The sequence below is a fragment of the Aquarana catesbeiana genome, linkage group LG12, assembly GCF_042186555.1.
Source record: "Aquarana catesbeiana isolate 2022-GZ linkage group LG12, ASM4218655v1, whole genome shotgun sequence".
Lineage (NCBI taxonomy): Eukaryota > Metazoa > Chordata > Amphibia > Anura > Ranidae > Aquarana > Aquarana catesbeiana.
The window spans coordinates 172,901,795-172,920,384 of NC_133335.1; the positions used below are offsets into that span (position 1 = coordinate 172,901,795).

Consider the following 18,590-nt stretch of genomic DNA (forward strand, 5'->3'; position numbering starts at 1 on the left):
AGCCCAATAAGAGTTTTCATAGCAACAGTTGGTACTAAGGTTTCTATCAGCCCCAAGAGACATACTTCCATTGATGGCTGAATCAAGATAGAGGCAACCAGGCGGGGGGGCTTATAAGAATCTGGCCCCCAGATCCCCCCTCCCCATGTGAATGAGTATGGGGTAAATCGTATCCCTGCTCATTCACCAAAAAAAAAAAAAAGTGTAGCGAAAAAAAGACAGTAGGCAGTTTTTGACAATTCCTTTATTTAAAGAGGAGTTCCAGTCTGTAAAAAAAAATGTAAAATTCAGCAGCTACGAATACTGTAGCTGCTGACGTTTAATTTAAGGATACTCGCCTGTCCGCGATGTCGGCACCCATAGCCAATTCGTCAATCGGCTTCGGGTGCAGGCACTGGCATCTGTAGAAAGGGAAAAAGAAATTGAAGCCTTGCAGCTTCACAGCCAGTTTCCTACTATGCATGCGCAGTTCACGTTGCACTTTCTGAATGGTCCCGCCGTCTTATGGGACCTCTGTGTGTCCCAGAAGGCAGTGGGGGAAGGAGGAGGGGCCAGAAATGATGTAGCTCGCCTTGCGGCGATCTTGCCAGGTAGTGGGAGTGGGTACCTGTCAAAACCATGTACCTGCTCCCCCCAAAAAGTGCCAAATGTGGCAGAGGAAGGGGAGGTGCGAATAAGCGGAGCTGTCCCTTTTGGGTGGAGCTCCGCTTTAAATATCAAAATCAAAAAAAGTCCTCCAGTGTAGATCCATCGGCAGTCATGATGCCGTCTGCCTGCTCCACCATCTGCCTGCTCCACCTTCTGCCTGCTGAACTGTCTGACAGTTCTTAAACAACTAAAGTGCGGTGCCACCCAGTGACGTCACCAGGTTTCACCGTTCCTTGTGACATTAAGGACCCAGCATGCCCCGATTGGTGACATCACAAGGAGCAGTGCCAACCAGTGATGTCACCGGGTGGCGCCACCTATTAGTTATTTATGAACTGTCAGACTGCTGGAGCCTTCATCCGGAGTGGAGCATTTTTTTTATTTTTTCAGGTTGGTGGTGACGGCGGGCATTGTGATTGCCGATGGATCTACACTGGGGGACTTTTTTTATTTTTGTTTTTTAAATAAAGGACTTGTCAAAAACTGCCTACTGTCCTTTTTTACACTATAGTTTTTTTTGGTTAATGAGTAGGGGTACTATGTTTCCCTACTCATTCACATGGGGGGGCAGGATCTTTGGGCCCCCTTGTTAAACTGGGCTTCCAAATTCCGATAAGCCCCCCCCCCACCCGCAGACCCCAACAACCACCAGTCAGGGTTGTGGGGAAGAGGCCCTTGTCCCCATCAACATGGAGACCAGGTGCTTTGGGGGGCCAAGCTGAGGACATTTGGCCTGGCATGGTTCAGGGGGGGTTGCTTTCCTGATCTGCCGGGCTGCATGCTCGGATAAGGGCCTGATATTGATTGAGGGGGACCACACATTGTTTTTTTTTCTCAATTTTTCATTGCTGGCATTTTTTTATTTTTTTATTTTACAATCAGCTGTCAGCAGGGACAGCTGATGATTCATCAGTTGTTAAGGACTTGGCGGCCACCCACTCCTTAACAACCATAACAGTTACTGGTTGTTAAGGACATCGGAGGCCACCCGCTCCTTAACATCTAGCTTTTTATAGCCTGTGGTAAGGACGCCGGCTGCCGCCGGCAGTAACTTACCGCAGGCTTTCACTATTAAAATATCGTATGACTTCATAAAATAACTCATGCAGTATTTTAGTAGCGTTTTTTAGTGGATGGCAAAAAACTTTTTGAAAAACACTGTGCGGTATCTTACCACAGACTCAGATGTGATAAGATACTGCTTTGTAAATGGGGCCCATTGTCACTTTGCCACCTTGTTTTTTTTTAAGGGTCAACTTAGCGCTAGGTCAAGCTTGAAAATAAAGCTGTACAGAGGATCTGAAGTAAGGGCAGTATATAACTGGAGAGAACATACACACATGTTGGAGCCCTCAGAAACCTTTCTGAAAGCCCACATTAAGTGTTAATGGTTGTATTTGCATTTACAGCGTAAAAACCGGGTGCATATTGGCAAAAAGCAGGCACATATTGTCGAAATTAATGACTCCAAGGTGATGCTGCCATTGGGTCCATGATAGCCTGGGTTCAGAGAACTGGTTTGAATGATGCTGGATGTCATTCAACCCAAAAGACAGAAGACATTTAGTGGCATAAAAGAAGGACTGCTGTAGACAGCGGTAGATCAAAGGTGAATTTTACAACAAAGGCTGATTTTTTTTTTCTTTTATCTTTAATGGACTATTTATTTCTTTTTTACAGGAGTTCTGCTTCATTGCTTTCCCATTCTATCACAATCTGAAAAGGGCTGTAGATAAGCTTTAACAAGCAAAATCTTTTTTTTTTTTTTTATTTTGCTAGTGAAAAACCAACATAATCTCACATATTTAAAAAGATAAAAGTACATGGTGAAGTATTGCAGACCTATCTAAATAATACAAGATTAAAAATATCCCTTAGGCAAATATTTGTCAAAAAATAATAACTGTCAATCTGAAAACAAAAAGAGTTGTAGGCCTCTTGGCAAATGGGCAGCAATCTAAATGTAGATTTAATGTCCACATTGGGCAAAAGTGCATGAATACCTAGGGGCCTAAGTTTTTCAAGGGCTTTGTCAAATGTGACATAACTGATGGACGTTAAACCTTCATCAATATCACAAGAGATGAGCCTGGAGGAGAAGGAAGGCAATGGTTCACTCTGTACATATGTGAATTCTTTGTAGATAGCTTACCCAGTGTTGATGACCTAAAATACTAATACCTAGAAACACAAAAGGGTCAGATACTTAACTCTCTGCAATTCCTTACAATTTTTGTTACAAGTAGCATCGCTTATCAGGGCCGTAGATATTTTTTTGCTTGGGGGGGGGGTCCAGCAGCAGGTACTAAGTAAAAATATTTTTAAACAAAACAAATTGAGCCAAATTCATAAAGACTAAAATAAAAATCACATCCTTAATTCTATTTTCTCAGATCCTCTTGAAAACTGAACCTGATTTCAGTTTTGCCTTCTTCCAGTTTTTATGAACATTGCCCAGTGAGGTTGACTATTGTCCAGTCTAAAACCTGATACTGGCTGAGCGAAAAACTAAAAAAACCTGACGGATCAATGTACTAAACACAGTCGGTGTTAGTACAGCGATCTCCTCGCTGTGCTATCGTGTTCTGACAGGGGACTGCCCCCCACCCCCCAAAAGACAGCTGTCAGTGCTCTCTGTCTGACTGCCAGGGCTTTTTTTCAGCGGGAACGCGGGGGAACGCAGTTCCGCCCCCCTTCAGCACTGCATGTATTCTGTGGCAAAGTGTGCTGGAGAGTCAATTGATGTTGACTGCTGGGGGATCTATTATCACTGTGGATCTATTTTTTGTGGGGATCTATTGTTGCTGGGGTGGTATTTTGTTGCGGGGCATCCATTGTTGCTGTGGTGGGGTCTGTTGCTGCTTGGGGGGAGTATCAAATTCCATACAATTTAGTAGCACAAAATGATACTTGGTTCTGTATTCTCTAAAATGGGGTGGTACTGGGAGGTGGGTAGGGGGTGGAGCCAAGAAACAGTGCTCAGAGGTGGGTAGGGGGGCAGAGACGAAGGATGACTCATAAGGTGTGAGTTCCTGCACCTATTCTCTGAGAAAAAAAGCCCTGCTGACTGCCTATCACAGGGTGGTGCACTGTAACAATCTTACTGGGCAGGTGCAAAGGGCACCATCTTGTGGAAGGAAGCACATTCACTGATTTTTTGTTAACCCAGGATACTAGATAAGAGAAGTGGTACTGTGCAGAGTCCATACATATAGAATGTACCTATAAACTTTTGAGCTTGAGAATGAGGGACATGACAGGGAAGCAGTGCCCTGCGGCATGTGCAGCGCACTTCTTCAAAAAAAGTGGGTGTGGCCAAACATGATAGTGGGAGGGTCTTAAGGGACACGGCTTCTTTGTACCTATAAAATATGCTGAGGCTTAGTCTTCCATAAATGCTGTTGTGTTAGCCTGTTAGACCCTGACTGCTCACATGTAGCGATTTGGGATCGTGGGCAGAATCACTGTGATTGTGTCCGCAATTCCAAATCACACTGCAATGCTGGCAAAACGCTGCACATGTGTTTGTGTTCCATTCATTTTTAGTGGTACCAAAAAACACTGTGGTTTTGAATGCTTGTTATGCGATAAATCGCTCATTGTGGTGCCAGTAAAAATGAATGGACCACAAACACATGGGCTGCATTTTGCCAGCATTGCAGTGTGATTTGGAATCAAGGCGCGGTGGCGGGCAGAATCACAGCAATATTCTGCCCACAATCCCAAATCTAGTGATAAGAAGGATATGCCGCTCTCTAAGCCTTACGGACCGTAAGAGAAAAGCCTCCACCCTCGATGAATGTCAGGTGCAGACTGTGCACAAGTCTATGGAAGTAAGAAAATCCAGGACTGCTGCACTCTGGAAATGGACATCTTTATTTCATGAATTAAAATCCAACAATAGCCAACAAAAACATGATCGGAGAGTGGCAATAGCTAACGCGTATGTGAAACGCGTTAGCTATTGCCACTCTCCAATCATGTTTTTGATGGCTATTGTTGAATTTTAATTCATGAAATAAAGATGTCTGTTTCCAGAGTGCAGCAGTCTGGGATTTTCTTACTTCCACGATCCCAAATCGCTACATGTGCCTAACAGGCTAACACAACAGCAATTATGGAAGACTCAGTTCAGCACCTCGATCACCAACTTTGCCAGCAGTTGCCACAATCTCAGATACCAGTAGAATGACCAGAAGAAATTCTGCAGCACTGCAGTTTTAAGCTAGCCTGACTGAGAAGGACACAAGGGAAAGAGGGACACACCTAATGAACCGGGGTGGACTAAGTGGGTCAACGGACAGCAGCAGCAGCAGCCAGCAGCACTTCAGAACATCATCCACATCCATGTCCACGTGGCAGGCTGGTGGCTAACAGCATCCTTGGGGGTCCAGCTCCTGACCCAAGTGGCACTCAAAGTTGGGAAGCGGCACTGAAAGGAGGCGGAGCCAATGGAAATAGAGAGGACCGGTGGGCGGGTAGGTGGCGGTCATTCCCACTCTGCTCAGTGCTTCCTCCTGTCTTGGTGGCTGCGGCTGGACAAGTCAAGAAGACATTATCTCATATAAAGGGGCCTGGAGGCACTGAGGTGCGGAGGCAGAGCAGCGAGAGCCAGGGCCCTCTTTAAAATGAAATGAAGGGGGAGACACAGGAAGCGCCAACCTGAGGGGAGTATGTTAAATGCTATTTATTAGCAGCAAAGTAAGTAACGCACTTACAAGAGATAACTTAAAAATAGGCTCATCTGTATATAATGGTGTCTGCAGGTGTAGACCGGCATCCAAAATGAGCGTCCACGGGTCTGGCAGGTGTATAGGGGAGCCGTAATCTGTCCTGTGGCTACCAGGAAGTCGGCCGGGGCCATCGTGGAGCGCAAGGAGATGACGTCACCAAGCAGAGAGGCATCAAGGGAAGAAAGACTGGGTAAACAAGGCTATGTGCTGGGAGCATCAGCTTCTTCTACAGGCCTAAGGAGAAAGTGCATGTGTGGTGGTATTTATCAGTCTGAGCCGGTCATAAGACAACAAGCTCCAGCACGCCTAGTGGTCACATGATCGCTAACCACAATATGGATTGCCCAGACACTGAATAGTAAACTTATCCAGGGATGTTTTGAAAAAAAACAATAAATAAGTATAAGTTTGCATAAAAACGTAATGTCTATATCAATATCCATAGATATAAAGGAGAAAGGGGATGGGGCCTGCAGAATTTATAAAAACATATGTATATATCCCATAGCCACAACATGTGTACTCATATATATAAATGAGAAGCGTATATACGCCCGTGTATTGGATTAAACATTTACATAAAAAAAAAAAAAAAATTAAGGCATTTAAAAAAATCATTAAAAGACATCATTCAAAAAATAATAATAAAAATAATCAAGAATTGAATTAGATAAATTATATATACATATATATATATACCCACACATATAAATATATATATATATATATATATATATATATATATATATATATATATATATATATATATATATATATATATATATATATATATTGTAATGTTTGGGGTATTTAGCTCAAGCGATAAATGCGTTTTTAGTGCAGTGAGTCCACATCAGACAGGCATTATAGTTAAGGGCCTGGTAGCCCACGTTTATTAAACCGAAAAACAAAAGCAAAAAGGTCCATTCAGGATTCCCACGCAGGGGTTTAACTTCATTAAGCACTCCAAAAATAAGGAAAACATACCAAGCCACCTGGCTCTCTTGTCAGCAGTTCCTCTGCTTGCTCTCAACAGATTTGCCAATTCTTTACAGCCCCCTGGACTCACTGGCTTCCTCAGTCTCCCCGACTCTCAAGGCTGGCCAGCCTTTCCCAGTCCCTGGGCAAAGAATCCCCTTTACATAGGCTGCAGACTCCCACAGGGCAGACCACTCTCCAGACACAGGTCTGTCTTCACACAGCAGTAGCAACAAGCTACACACACTCCACCTTCCTCCACCCTCTGCTCTCACTAGCCCCTCGTTATATGGGCTGTGTGCACCTGGGCACACAACCTGCTGGCTCTCCATAAGACATGGACACAGGGTTAGAGATCCCATCCCTTTTCCCAGTGACAGGGACTATTACATATCCCCCCCCTTTGTTTCGATCCGGAGGGAGGAACACCAGCACTCGTCATGGTTGGGACACCTCTGTGCTGGCTGTCAGCCACGTAGGCCCAACCTTTTTTCCGGGTGCGCTTCCAGGTACGTCCCACCCTGGATCTTAACAGGGTCCTACATTTCCCTATACTCCCCCCTTGTTTTGCACCGGAGGGAGGAACACATAAACCAGTCACTAAGAATGGGACACCTCTGTGCCAGCCATTCGCTGCGTAGGCCCATTTCTTTTTCCGGGTATGTTTCCACCAGCACTTCACCTTGAACCATGGGCTCCCACTAATCTCTCTATCCCTTCCACCTTCTGGCCACGGGATCCTCCTTTTCCCTCCCACAGACCTACTCTCCTGGGACTGTTGGGGACCCATTTCCATGAAATCTGTCAGGGACTGACCCCTCTCACTACCTGACGCAACACTAACCAACAACATCTGTTTATCAGGTTCACTAACCCCTGTGTGGTTACCCTTGGCAACCAAATCATCTGAGATCAACACCACATACTTCTGTTTAACCTCGATAGCAATGTTCCACAAGGGGTTATTTAATTCAATATTATCATCATCATCAAGACCTCTTGTCACCTGGTTTGCTAGGACAGGGTCTAGGGAGGGACCATCTACAGGCAAGCAGTTACTCCCTATGGGACATTCCCGCAGTTTCACATCGCTCCCGGTTGTCCAACACTCCAATAGCGACTGTCCTACCAACACACATTTTGCGCCACATTTTTCCACACCAATCTCTTTAACCATTTCTGTGTCCATTGGTACCTCAACCAATACCTCTGAGTTGTCCGACAGTGCTCTACAGTGCTTCTCATACACTTTTTCATTACAGTTACCAACACTGCCATTTCCTGTCAAAGTGTCTCCGGGTACCTCAAACTGCACCTCCCTGCGAGTGATGGATTGAATTCCCACTACTGCTGCGTCTTTTCCGGGCCCTTCCCTTTCACGAGGTCTAGCGGGTGAGACAGCACACGCGCCATGTACCAACCACTGCTCAGCTGCACCTCGGATCGCACCAGCAGGAATGCACCTCATCACACCAGCATACGGAGAGACTTCTACTAGGTCTATCATTTCTGATTCCTTTAGCAGTTCCCCTGAACGCCTTCCGCACATAACTGTCGCTGGAAGCATTCTCGCAGAGAACTGCGAGACCACTTTCTGCAAAAGTAACCAACATTGCAGTAACCAATTTTTATCAACCTTGCTTAACATCGCCTGTACCACGTGTCTCCACTGATTGGTACTACGCAGTACCAGGTCGCCCATCTGCGGTGGATACATGCAGGTATACAGCGGAAAGATTTTCACCAATTCCAACAACATCTCAGTTATTTCTAGACATGCCACATCTAAACACAGAACTCTAGGGACTTTTCCCTTACTAACGACGTGGAGGGGCTCATTTGCTAAGGCTTGAGAGGCTGAGACACTCAAAGAGACCTCCACCTCAGAGGCCACTGACAAAACTTGCGGCTCCCAATGAGCACCGCTAAATGCATGTGTCACACTCATTGTCTCATTTTCAGCAACACTGAGCCCTTCCAAGTCCCTATCCATTATCCCATCATCCTGGCACTCAACATTACTCATCTCTTTTGCTGTGGACAAAACTTCTGCTATATATGCGCCCTTTTCCGATCCTTCCGCCTGGAGGGGGTTAAGTTCTGCAACAGCCAACGCACCTGTGTCTACTGGCTTTGCAGCCTCTCCATTTGTCACAGCAGCAATAGTGTCCAGCTTACTATTACCTTCAGAAATTTCTTTCCACCACGCTATCACCTTAATGGCGAGACTATCCCAGTCTATCCTGTCTGTGCTCCAGTCATCAGCACTCTGTAGTACTGCTCCCTCTGCCCATGGAGACACAGGTGGACAGAGTGGTTTAGCAGCAGACAATCTGCACCAGTAACTGTCAACCACATCAGATTGTGATAATACATACTCCCTCATTTGAGCTATTTTCCCATTGTTTTCCACCTGAGCAGTATCAGAGCTGTCCTGGAGCCCCGCCGGCTCCAACACTGGGAGTCCTCCTGAGATTTCCTGGGACAACTCTGCTGCACTACCGGTGGTTACCATGGGAGACACCAAACCATCAACATTGTCAGTAATACACTTTTCAACATCATCATTACTTTTGAATACATCACAATAAGTACATGTATCATCAGCCATAGACATAGCAGTGTTATAAGCTTTAACAGGCTGTTTTTGGTCAGAACACACAGCACCCCGTGTAACGCTCAGCACACCACCCTTCCTCTCCAAAGGCATTCTTTTGCCCACTAGGGCGGCTCCACAGTTGTCCTGGGAAACCATGTGCCTCACCACTGCGGGCTCCTGGGAGGTTTCCCTGGGCATCTCTGTAGCACCTGTCACTAGGGAACCTGGCACACAAACTGTATTGGTCACCCCTAGGTTACCACTTCCAGCACTCTGGTGGATTACACCAGGTACATACAGAGTCCAGTCTTTTTGAGTTCTTAACCTTGCTGCAGGTTGAGCTTCAACCTGTGTCTCCCCACTACTCGGGGTAGCAAACTGCAGCAAGTCCATTTTTACCACTTCTGTTGATCTCCCAGCCGGATATACTCCCACTTCACTGGGATCAGTCCCGCAAACTGCAACAGTCTTACCATAATCTGTAGCAGGTAACTCTGGCTTCATTTGAGTACGTTGTCTATCCTTTATCGCACTTTTACTGACTAACTCTCCCTGGTGGCCATGGGATGAAACTGCAGCAGCCACTTCTGACTCCTTAGCACCCCCTGCAGGCACAACAGGTACTTCCTCACTGTTGCCAGAGGTGACTGAAAATAGGTTTGCACAAAAATCTGGGCTTGCAGACAAAGACTTCTGCCCAGTAACCACATCTCCAGGCATGTTCCATAACCTGGGACAAGAAAAAATTTCATGCCCCAGTTGACCACATTCCAGGCATGGTACATTTTTACACATATCTTTAATGGGATGCCGCTCCACATCTCCACTGTATCTCCTCCTTCCGGTTAACACCCGATCCCTTGTTGCTAAGGGAGATGGCACTCTTCCAGCTGTACTTTGCTGACTCTCCCAAAAGCAGCGACTTTGCGCTCCTTGAAGCATTGTTGCTTTAAACATGCCACGATCCTCTGTCGGCAATACGTTTCTCGCGTGGTCCACAGACTTGACATCACTGCCGTTGCTACGGGCAACCACATACTTGTCAAACTTCTGATAAGCCTTTTGGACACTCCTGGGACTTAGATCAGGCTTTCTAAACATTGTTGCAGACCTCTGTCTGGCCGTGTCGCCTTGTATTGGAGACTGAGACAAAGGGCACTTGGAAATAACATGCCCCCACTCTCTGCACCGAAAACAGCGCTCTTGCTTCAGAGCCTTGACAGGGCTTCCCAAATTGCATCCTCTTGTAAGCTTGGGACTTTGCACCTTAATAGCTGGCCTGCTTGCACCAGCGTTGCCAGGGGCAACAGCATGCACTTCCCCTTTAAGTGTAGCAAAAAACAGTCTGCAATATTCTCCGGCAGGCTCAAACTCTTGCTTCATCTCTGCAGTCACTCCACCACACTTTTGCGCTTTCCAGCAAAAAATGAAGCACTGTTACTTTAAAGCAAGTTGCTTTTCACTTCATGCAAGCTTTCCTCACCTGCACAGTGCACACACAGATTGTGCTGTCTCATGCACACAAACACAGTTCATCAATTTAACTTCTGCGCAATGCAGTTTGCCTGGCTGCCACACACCGCTAGCAGCAATTCCTGAAATGACTCACTACTGGCACAGAGACCCGGACTTCACCGTCTGTCTGCCCGCATTCGAACACCACTTGTAATGTTTGGGGTATTTAGCTCAAGCGATAAATGCGTTTTTAGTGCAGTGAGTCCACATCAGACAGGCATTATAGTTAAGGGCCTGGTAGCCCACGTTTATTAAACCGAAAAACAAAAGCAAAAAGGTCCATTCAGGATTCCCACGCAGGGGTTTAACTTCATTAAGCACTCCAAAAATAAGGAAAACATACCAAGCCACCTGGCTCTCTTGTCAGCAGTTCCTCTGCTTGCTCTCAACAGATTTGCCAATTCTTTACAGCCCCCTGGACTCACTGGCTTCCTCAGTCTCCCCGACTCTCAAGGCTGGCCAGCCTTTCCCAGTCCCTGGGCAAAGAATCCCCTTTACATAGGCTGCAGACTCCCACAGGGCAGACCACTCTCCAGACACAGGTCTGTCTTCACACAGCAGTAGCAACAAGCTACACACACTCCACCTTCCTCCACCCTCTGCTCTCACTAGCCCCTCGTTATATGGGCTGTGTGCACCTGGGCACACAACCTGCTGGCTCTCCATAAGACATGGACACAGGGTTAGAGATCCCATCCCTTTTCCCAGTGACAGGGACTATTACAATATATATATATATATATATATATATATATATATATATATATATATATATATATATATATGTAGTGCTGGTAGATTTTTCAATCTACCGCTTATAGGTAAATTTAGTGGGACATCTGTTCTGTACATAGTTCAGATTTAGTTTATTGTCAGATTTAGCCTCTGTTCCAGTTTGGCTGTGTTGCGTGTAGTTTCACACTGTGCCTGTGGGTGTCGTTGTCGCCATGGGTCAGTGTTGGAAAGGCAACATGCTGAGTGCTCTTCTGTCCCGGAGAGTTGCATTCTGGGAGAGGGTATTTATGGACAGACGCCATGTTTAGAGAGGTTTTTTTTTTCTGCCTCGTGGCCCTCCTGGCCTAGAGGTATGTGTCAGTGAGTTCTACCTCGTAGCCCTTGATAAGGTTGGAAATAATAGGTTGGAGTTCTACTTAAGTTGTTTTTCATTTTATGTATAATATGTGCGTGTCAGTTGTAAGACGTAGCTTAAGTCTTTCCAGATGTGTCCAGCGTCATGTATGTTGAAATTATACTGCTTGTTACCTTATATGGAGATTTGCTCAAACTGATGCTTGTGTAACCAAGCCTTATAAAAAGCCCCAATAAAGAGCCGACAGGTTCAGTTGAGAGTACGGGACCTTTAAGGCTCGGATCTGATATACAGAAATCTATATTCTGTGTCTTATTTCTTTGATAGCTAAATTTGGCAAAGCAATATAAACTAGAAGCAGTTAAGTTGAAAACTGCACTTAACATTTCTGGCGCCCGGAAGTAGGGACACACCGATGACACTTCAAGAGGTGGATGAATTGGACTGACGGAACAAAAGGTCAGGCATTCCGGGAACCACAGATCAAAAAACCTGCGCAGGTAAGAAAAAGCTTTATTTTTCTTATATTCTGTGCTCCCCTGATTTGTGCCTATCCGTTCTGTCAGTTACGGTTCTCCTGGTTTTAAAACACCAGCCTCTGTAGTGGTGAGTCTAGAATTACTGCATATTGTGGTTTATATTGCTGGAATTAATTGTTGTTTTGTTTTCTGTCTGTCTTGTTGAGAAAGTGAATGAGCCTTGCCTAGGTTGGTATGAATTGAAAGAATATCATCCCAATGAGCAGTAGAATGCGTCCTTAACCTCGCAAGAGGACTTTGGGGGTCTGCCGCTTAAGTTTGATATTCAATTTAATTCATAAACCATAGACGGGTTGAAAGTATAAGCCCTGTCTGCTCCATAAAGCAGGGATAAGAGTGTATGAGAGGGATTCCCAGATACAGGGGGAATGAGGTCTCCATAAGCCCGGAGATCTAGTCGGATACCTGGTCACTTAAAGGAATGCTTGTATATGTGTAGCTGTCAGTCTGGTCATAATATTTGTGAGTTGGCTAGCATATAAAGTAATTCGATTTCAGAAATCTCATCCGGAGAGGTTTTTAGTATTCTGGTACCCTAGGAGGAAGGCAACGAGGAACTAGTGTAGCTTTTTTTAGTATTTAGTACTGTACACTAAGTGTCCCACACGCTACCTAGGCACGGACTGTCAGAATGGGCCAGCAGAACATGAAACCCCGTCAGGGAATTGTGGTGCATTATACGGTGCCACAGATAATTAAGAACATCTATGGGAAAGATGAAGCATAGGACTTAAAGGATGTCCTTCGTAAATTTAAGGTGAAAGGAGCAGCGGGTTTAGACCTGGATGTATGGAGTGAAATAAAAAGGGACAGACAAGGAGAGGTGTTAGAGAAGCAATGGATGCGTCAGGTTCAATGCTTAATTAAGGTCTCAAATAGAGCAAAAGAAGAGGGGTGGAAATATAATTCAGATTGTGATGGTTGGGATATGAAAGACAGAAGAATAAAAAAAAAAAAAATGTTGAAATTTTAAATAATCTTAGTTCAGCCATCCCACCCCCATATACTGACATAGTACGTAAACTACACAAGATATATCCTGAAATTGAGGGTAGAGGATGGGTTTTGTATAGCAAAGCCAGCTGCTTTCTGTAGATTTGTGACACAGTTAATGAATACACATGAAGCAACCTGGCAGGATGGGGAGGATTTATGCAGACATAAAATGACTCTGACCCTGTTTAACTAGTTTATGACTGACCTGCAGACGAGCTGAGGGGGGATGGCAATTTAGAGACAGGAGGTCAGACACATAGACTCAAGGGCTCCTTTTATTGCTAGATTAGAAGCTTTCTCTCAGGCAAAACAACAGGAGAGAGGGTCAATATCACTCATGAAACAAATGCCAGGACAGACTGTATCAGAATTTTACTTATCTATGGAAAGTATGATGGCAGATGAGGGATTGGATTTGGCTCTGCCAGTCACGATCTGAGCCTTCAATAGACAGTTTATGGAAGGATTAATTCCACAGATAAGTGAAAGACTGAAAGCCTGCATACCACCCTTAATTTGTTGCGATTTTTGGCAGAAAAAGGTTGCAAGGTTAATAAGAAAAAGTTGCAAGTGTGTCAGAAAAAGTTATCTTTTTGGGACATTGTATATCACAGGGTACGAGACATCTCACTGAGGAGAGGGTTCAAGTGATAAAGGAAATGTTACCCCCACGGAATTTCAAACAATTGCATATGTTTTTAGGTATTGTGTCATATTGTAGACAATGGATACCACATGCTAGCGTTTTGATGCAGCCATTATATGATTGTTTGAAAATTGTACCGTATATGCTTACAGAAGTAGCTTATGAGTCGTTTGTCACTTTGAAAAGGTTGTTGATTTCTGCCCTGGCTATTGGTATTCCAGATTACACCAAGATATTTTATTTGTACATTGCTGAAATCACTGGACACGCCACAGGTGTTTTGACACAGGCACATGTAAAACAAAGATCCGTTGCTTAATTTTCAGCAGCATTAGATCCAGTGTCCAGAGGTTCACCGTCCTGTGTACGGGCGATAGCAGCGGTGTCGATAATCCTAGATAAGTCATCAGAAATTGTTCTAGACAATCCAGTTGTAGTGCACACCACACATGAGATACATGCAATCTTGTCTCAGGTACAGCCCAAACACATTTCAATGGCTAGGCAATTAAGGTTACAGTGTACTTTACTTTTACCTCCAAATGTTACTTTTCAGCGCTGTACAACTTTAAATTTGGCTACCTTTTTGCCTGTTCAGTCACCAGATTTGGCAAGGGGGAATGATAGTACTAATAAGGAAGAAGAAGAGGAAGAAAAAAAAAATTCTCGAGAACTTCTGATAAGAGAGGACATTCTAAAAACAATGGACTTTTTAGTTTTTTTGACTACTGATGAAATAATTTATCCATCAGATATGTTGCAGTTTTTATATATCATTTTTATGTGACAGGACATGTTTATTATATCAAGATGAGATATTTTTTTACACATCATTTTTTTACATTCATATATAGTGTATTTTCAGAGTTGAAAGGGTTAAACATCCCTACAATAGAGTCATTCTAGTTAGAAGGAACATCTGGTGATAATTAAGACAGAGTACATTTTTTTTTTTCTTAAAGGTACATGTTACAGATACACCGATTTTAAATGCTGAGCACACCTTGTATATAGATGGTAGTAGGTTTGCTGATAACAAGGGTAAATATCACACAGGGTATGCTGTAGTGACTGACACAGGTGATTGAAGCACAGCCCTTACCAGCCCACATGTCAGCACAAGAAGCAGAATTAAAAGCTTTAGAACAAGCCCTAGAATACTTAAAAGGACGAGAAGGGAATATTTATACTGACTCTGCCTACGCTTATGGTGTAGCGCACGATTATGGCCATATATGGAAGGCTAGAGGTTATCTGACAGCAGCAGGTACACCTGTAAAACATGGAGAAGGGATTAAGAGAGTTCTGAACAATCTTTAAAAGGTTAAACGAGTGGCAATCATGAAGATAGTGGCACACACGAGCGCAAAAACAATTGAGGCAAAAGGAAATGCATTTGCAGATTTGACTGCAAAACAGGCAGCACTAGGGGAAGGAAGCCCTGAAACCTTAGCAGCGGTAGAGGTGAGTATCCCAGAACCAACATGGCAGCAGTTGAGTAAATTACAGGAGCAAGCAGGGGAGAGCGAGAAAGATAAGTGGGTCAGGATGGGAGCAGCACCAGACCTTGACAATGTATGGAGGGAAGGAGGCAAAGTATGCCTGCCTGCCTCTCTGTACCCAGCAATGGCAGCGGCAGTTCACCTACCCACACACGTCAGTTCCAATTCCATGTATAGGATTGTGAACCAAGGATGGCTCGCCCCTGGATTCAGTAGTACTGCAAGAAACTACTGTGCAGCCTGCCAAATCTGTCTCCTGAATAACCCAGGACAGAGAGTAAAAACCCCACGGAAACACCAGGTTCGGGCCCAATACCCCTTCCAGAGACTGCAAATTGACTACATACAAATGCCTAAGAGCGGCCCCTTTGAATTTGTCCTCGTGTGTATCGATTTATTCTCAGGTTGGCCCGAAAGTTATCCAGTAAAATCAGCCACAGCAAAAGTCACAGCCAAGAAACTGATTACTGAGTTAATACCTAGGTTTGGTCTTCCTGAAACTATAGAATCAGATAGGAGGATACACTTTACAGGAGAAATCATGCAGAATGTGATGACCATGTTAGGGGTTCAACAAAGTTTTCACACCCCTTATCATCCACAGAGTTCAGGATCAGTGGAAAAAGTAAATGGGACAATAAAGTTGAAAATACAAAAAGCTATGCAAGAGTTAAACAAACCCATATGAAATACTTTTTGGGAATGCACCTAGATTAGGTCTATACTTTCCACAGAGTATGCAATTGCAATGTGATAGTTTGACTGCATATGTGATACAATTACAACAACGTCTAACTAAGATCCACAAAAGTGTGTATTCTTCTCTTCCAGACCCTAATTCAATAACAGGTACACATACACTGCTACCAGGAGATTATGTATATGTTAAGAAACACACCAGAAAGACATTGGAACCTAGATTTGAAGGTCCTTATCAAGTGCTTTTGACCACAGCCACTTCAGTGAAATTGGAAGGAAAAGCAGCCTGGATCCACGCATCACACTGCAAAAAGAGTCTTGAACCGAGAGAAACAGAATGAAGATTCTTCTATGATAATAGTGCTTGAATGTTTTCAAATGTTTGTTTATACATGGACTCCGGGTATCAATGTAACAGTTCATGAAAATAGTACTGATCTTAGATGGGTAAATCAGGATAAGAGTATAACACAATATCATTACTACGAATGGTATTTTGTACTAGTAAGGAAACGGGAAAGCACAACAGGAGGATATATATACAATGGCAACATTATGGTTTCAATATAAAGATAGAGGACGCTCTACCCACCATCTTCGAATCCTCTGTATTAACTCCTATTCCTAGATCTTGCATAAATGTTTCGGTATCAACAGAAAACAAAAATCAAATTTAATGTAACTTTTCCCCAGCTACCAGAATGTAGGTATCGCCGAGAATGGTATGATACAGTTCTGGGAGCTGCAGGAACTGGAATGGGAATAATGAATGGGATACAGATGGAAATGATACAAAATAAGTGGAAATGTGCAGGAAGTCACATAGCTGATAGTTTAATAATTACAAGCAAATGGTTACCTACAACATTCGAAACACAAATTAGCTAGGTACAATTAACTAAATATCTCAATATTATGGTTAATCACACAGCACTAGCTAGTCTGGAGTTGTGGAAAGAAAATCAGGAGTTTATAAACATTACTCAATGTGCTTTTTCTACACTATCTTATCACATTCAAATCGCACTTGGATGAACTATTTTAAGGGTTTAAATTTAGAAAGTACATGGTTTGAAGTACCAGGAAAAGAAGTTGAATGTGAGGAAAGATGGTGTGCTGGAAGGTTTGATGTATACAAAGTGGAGGAGGTCCAGGTAATGTGTAAGTTAATAGTGATGCCACTCCTGATAGGAAAGGATCTACCTGAATTTTGGTATTCTGACATTTATGGACACTATGTAGATACACAAAACATGACTCATGATCTAAGTCTATGTGCTAAAACTAATAAGGGAATAGTCTGTGGAAGAAGTTCTCCAGTCTATGAACTTTGCTTATTGAAACATCAATCTAACATATGTAAGTTTCAGAGATTGCCAGCAGGTGTAGGAAACAGATTTATGGAGATAGGACCACAACATATTTGTTTAGTCACAAATGATCAGGAAACTATGGAAAGTTTAAATAAAACGGCCCCTTTTTCAGGATGCGTAAAGAATGTTAAAATGCTTAAATGACAAAATGACACTTTCCTTTTTGAACCAGATGCACATAGAATATTTAATCTAGAATGGACGGTAGATAATCTTACTGATACTACTCCTTTTATAATATCATTAGAGCTCTTACGGCAAATCTTAAATGAGTCCGAAATACTTAGAAAACACATAGAGACACAAGAACATACCCTTCAAAATAATCTAATATCTGCGGTTATAGATAAAGGGAAATTAATACATTTATCCTCACAAATAAGAGATAAAACAACACATCATTGGTATGATGTATTTGCTGGATGGTCACCCACTGCTACGGCAATTTTTAATTGGATGCTCAATCCGATACTTATTCTAATTTTAGTTTTTGTACTGCTTACCGTGATAAACTGTTGATTATATAGGAAGATTAAGGTATGAACAGATAGAATGGAAAGAGAAAGGTATTAGGAACTCCAATGACAAAAAGGGTAACTTGACATCACCCCTTTTCTATTCTCTTTGCTTATAAGATGCTGGTATGGATTTGAGGGATGAGGGTAAATAAAGAAGACTTATCCTCCTCTGACAACCCGCGGTCAGGGATAGTACTCTTTGAAGTATCGGCTGTTCACTTGTTTGCAAGGACCCAGAATCGGGGAGGGGATGATGTCAAAGGGGGAAATTGATAAGGTTGGAAATAATAGGTTGGAGTTCTACTTAAGTTGTTTTTCATTTTATGTATAATATGTGCGTGTCAGTTGTAAGACGTAGCTTAAGTCTTTCCAGATGTGTCCAGCGTCATGTATGTTGAAATTATACTGCTTGTTACCTTATATGGAGATTTGCTCAAACTGATGCTTGTGTAACCAAGCCTTATAAAAAGCCCCAATAAAGAGCCGACAGGTTCAGTTGAGAGTACGGGACCTTTAAGGCTCGGATCTGATATACAGAAATCTATATTCTGTGTCTTATTTCTTTGATAGCTAAATTTGGCAAAGCAATATAAACTAGAAGCAGTTAAGTTGAAAACTGCACTTAACACCCTCCAGCCTGGAGGGTTGCGTTTCTGCAGCCAGGTAGGTAGACCCAGAGGCCTGTCTGGGGTCTGCTATCGCTGGGATGGTCCTGTGCTGTCTGTCCTGCGGGAAGAAGCCGGACAATCGGGAA

General features: G+C 43.5%; 1 long non-coding RNA gene across 1 annotated transcript; it reads left to right on the forward strand.

Annotated features, from left to right (window-relative positions):
- Window positions 1-11,594: 11,594 nt before the first annotated feature.
- On the forward strand, window positions 11,595-18,380 carry LOC141113231 (uncharacterized). Its single transcript, XR_012236751.1, has 2 exons — window positions 11,595-12,063; window positions 16,078-18,380. It is a non-coding gene; the product is annotated as an uncharacterized lncRNA (long non-coding RNA).
- Window positions 18,381-18,590: the final 210 nt, after the last annotated feature.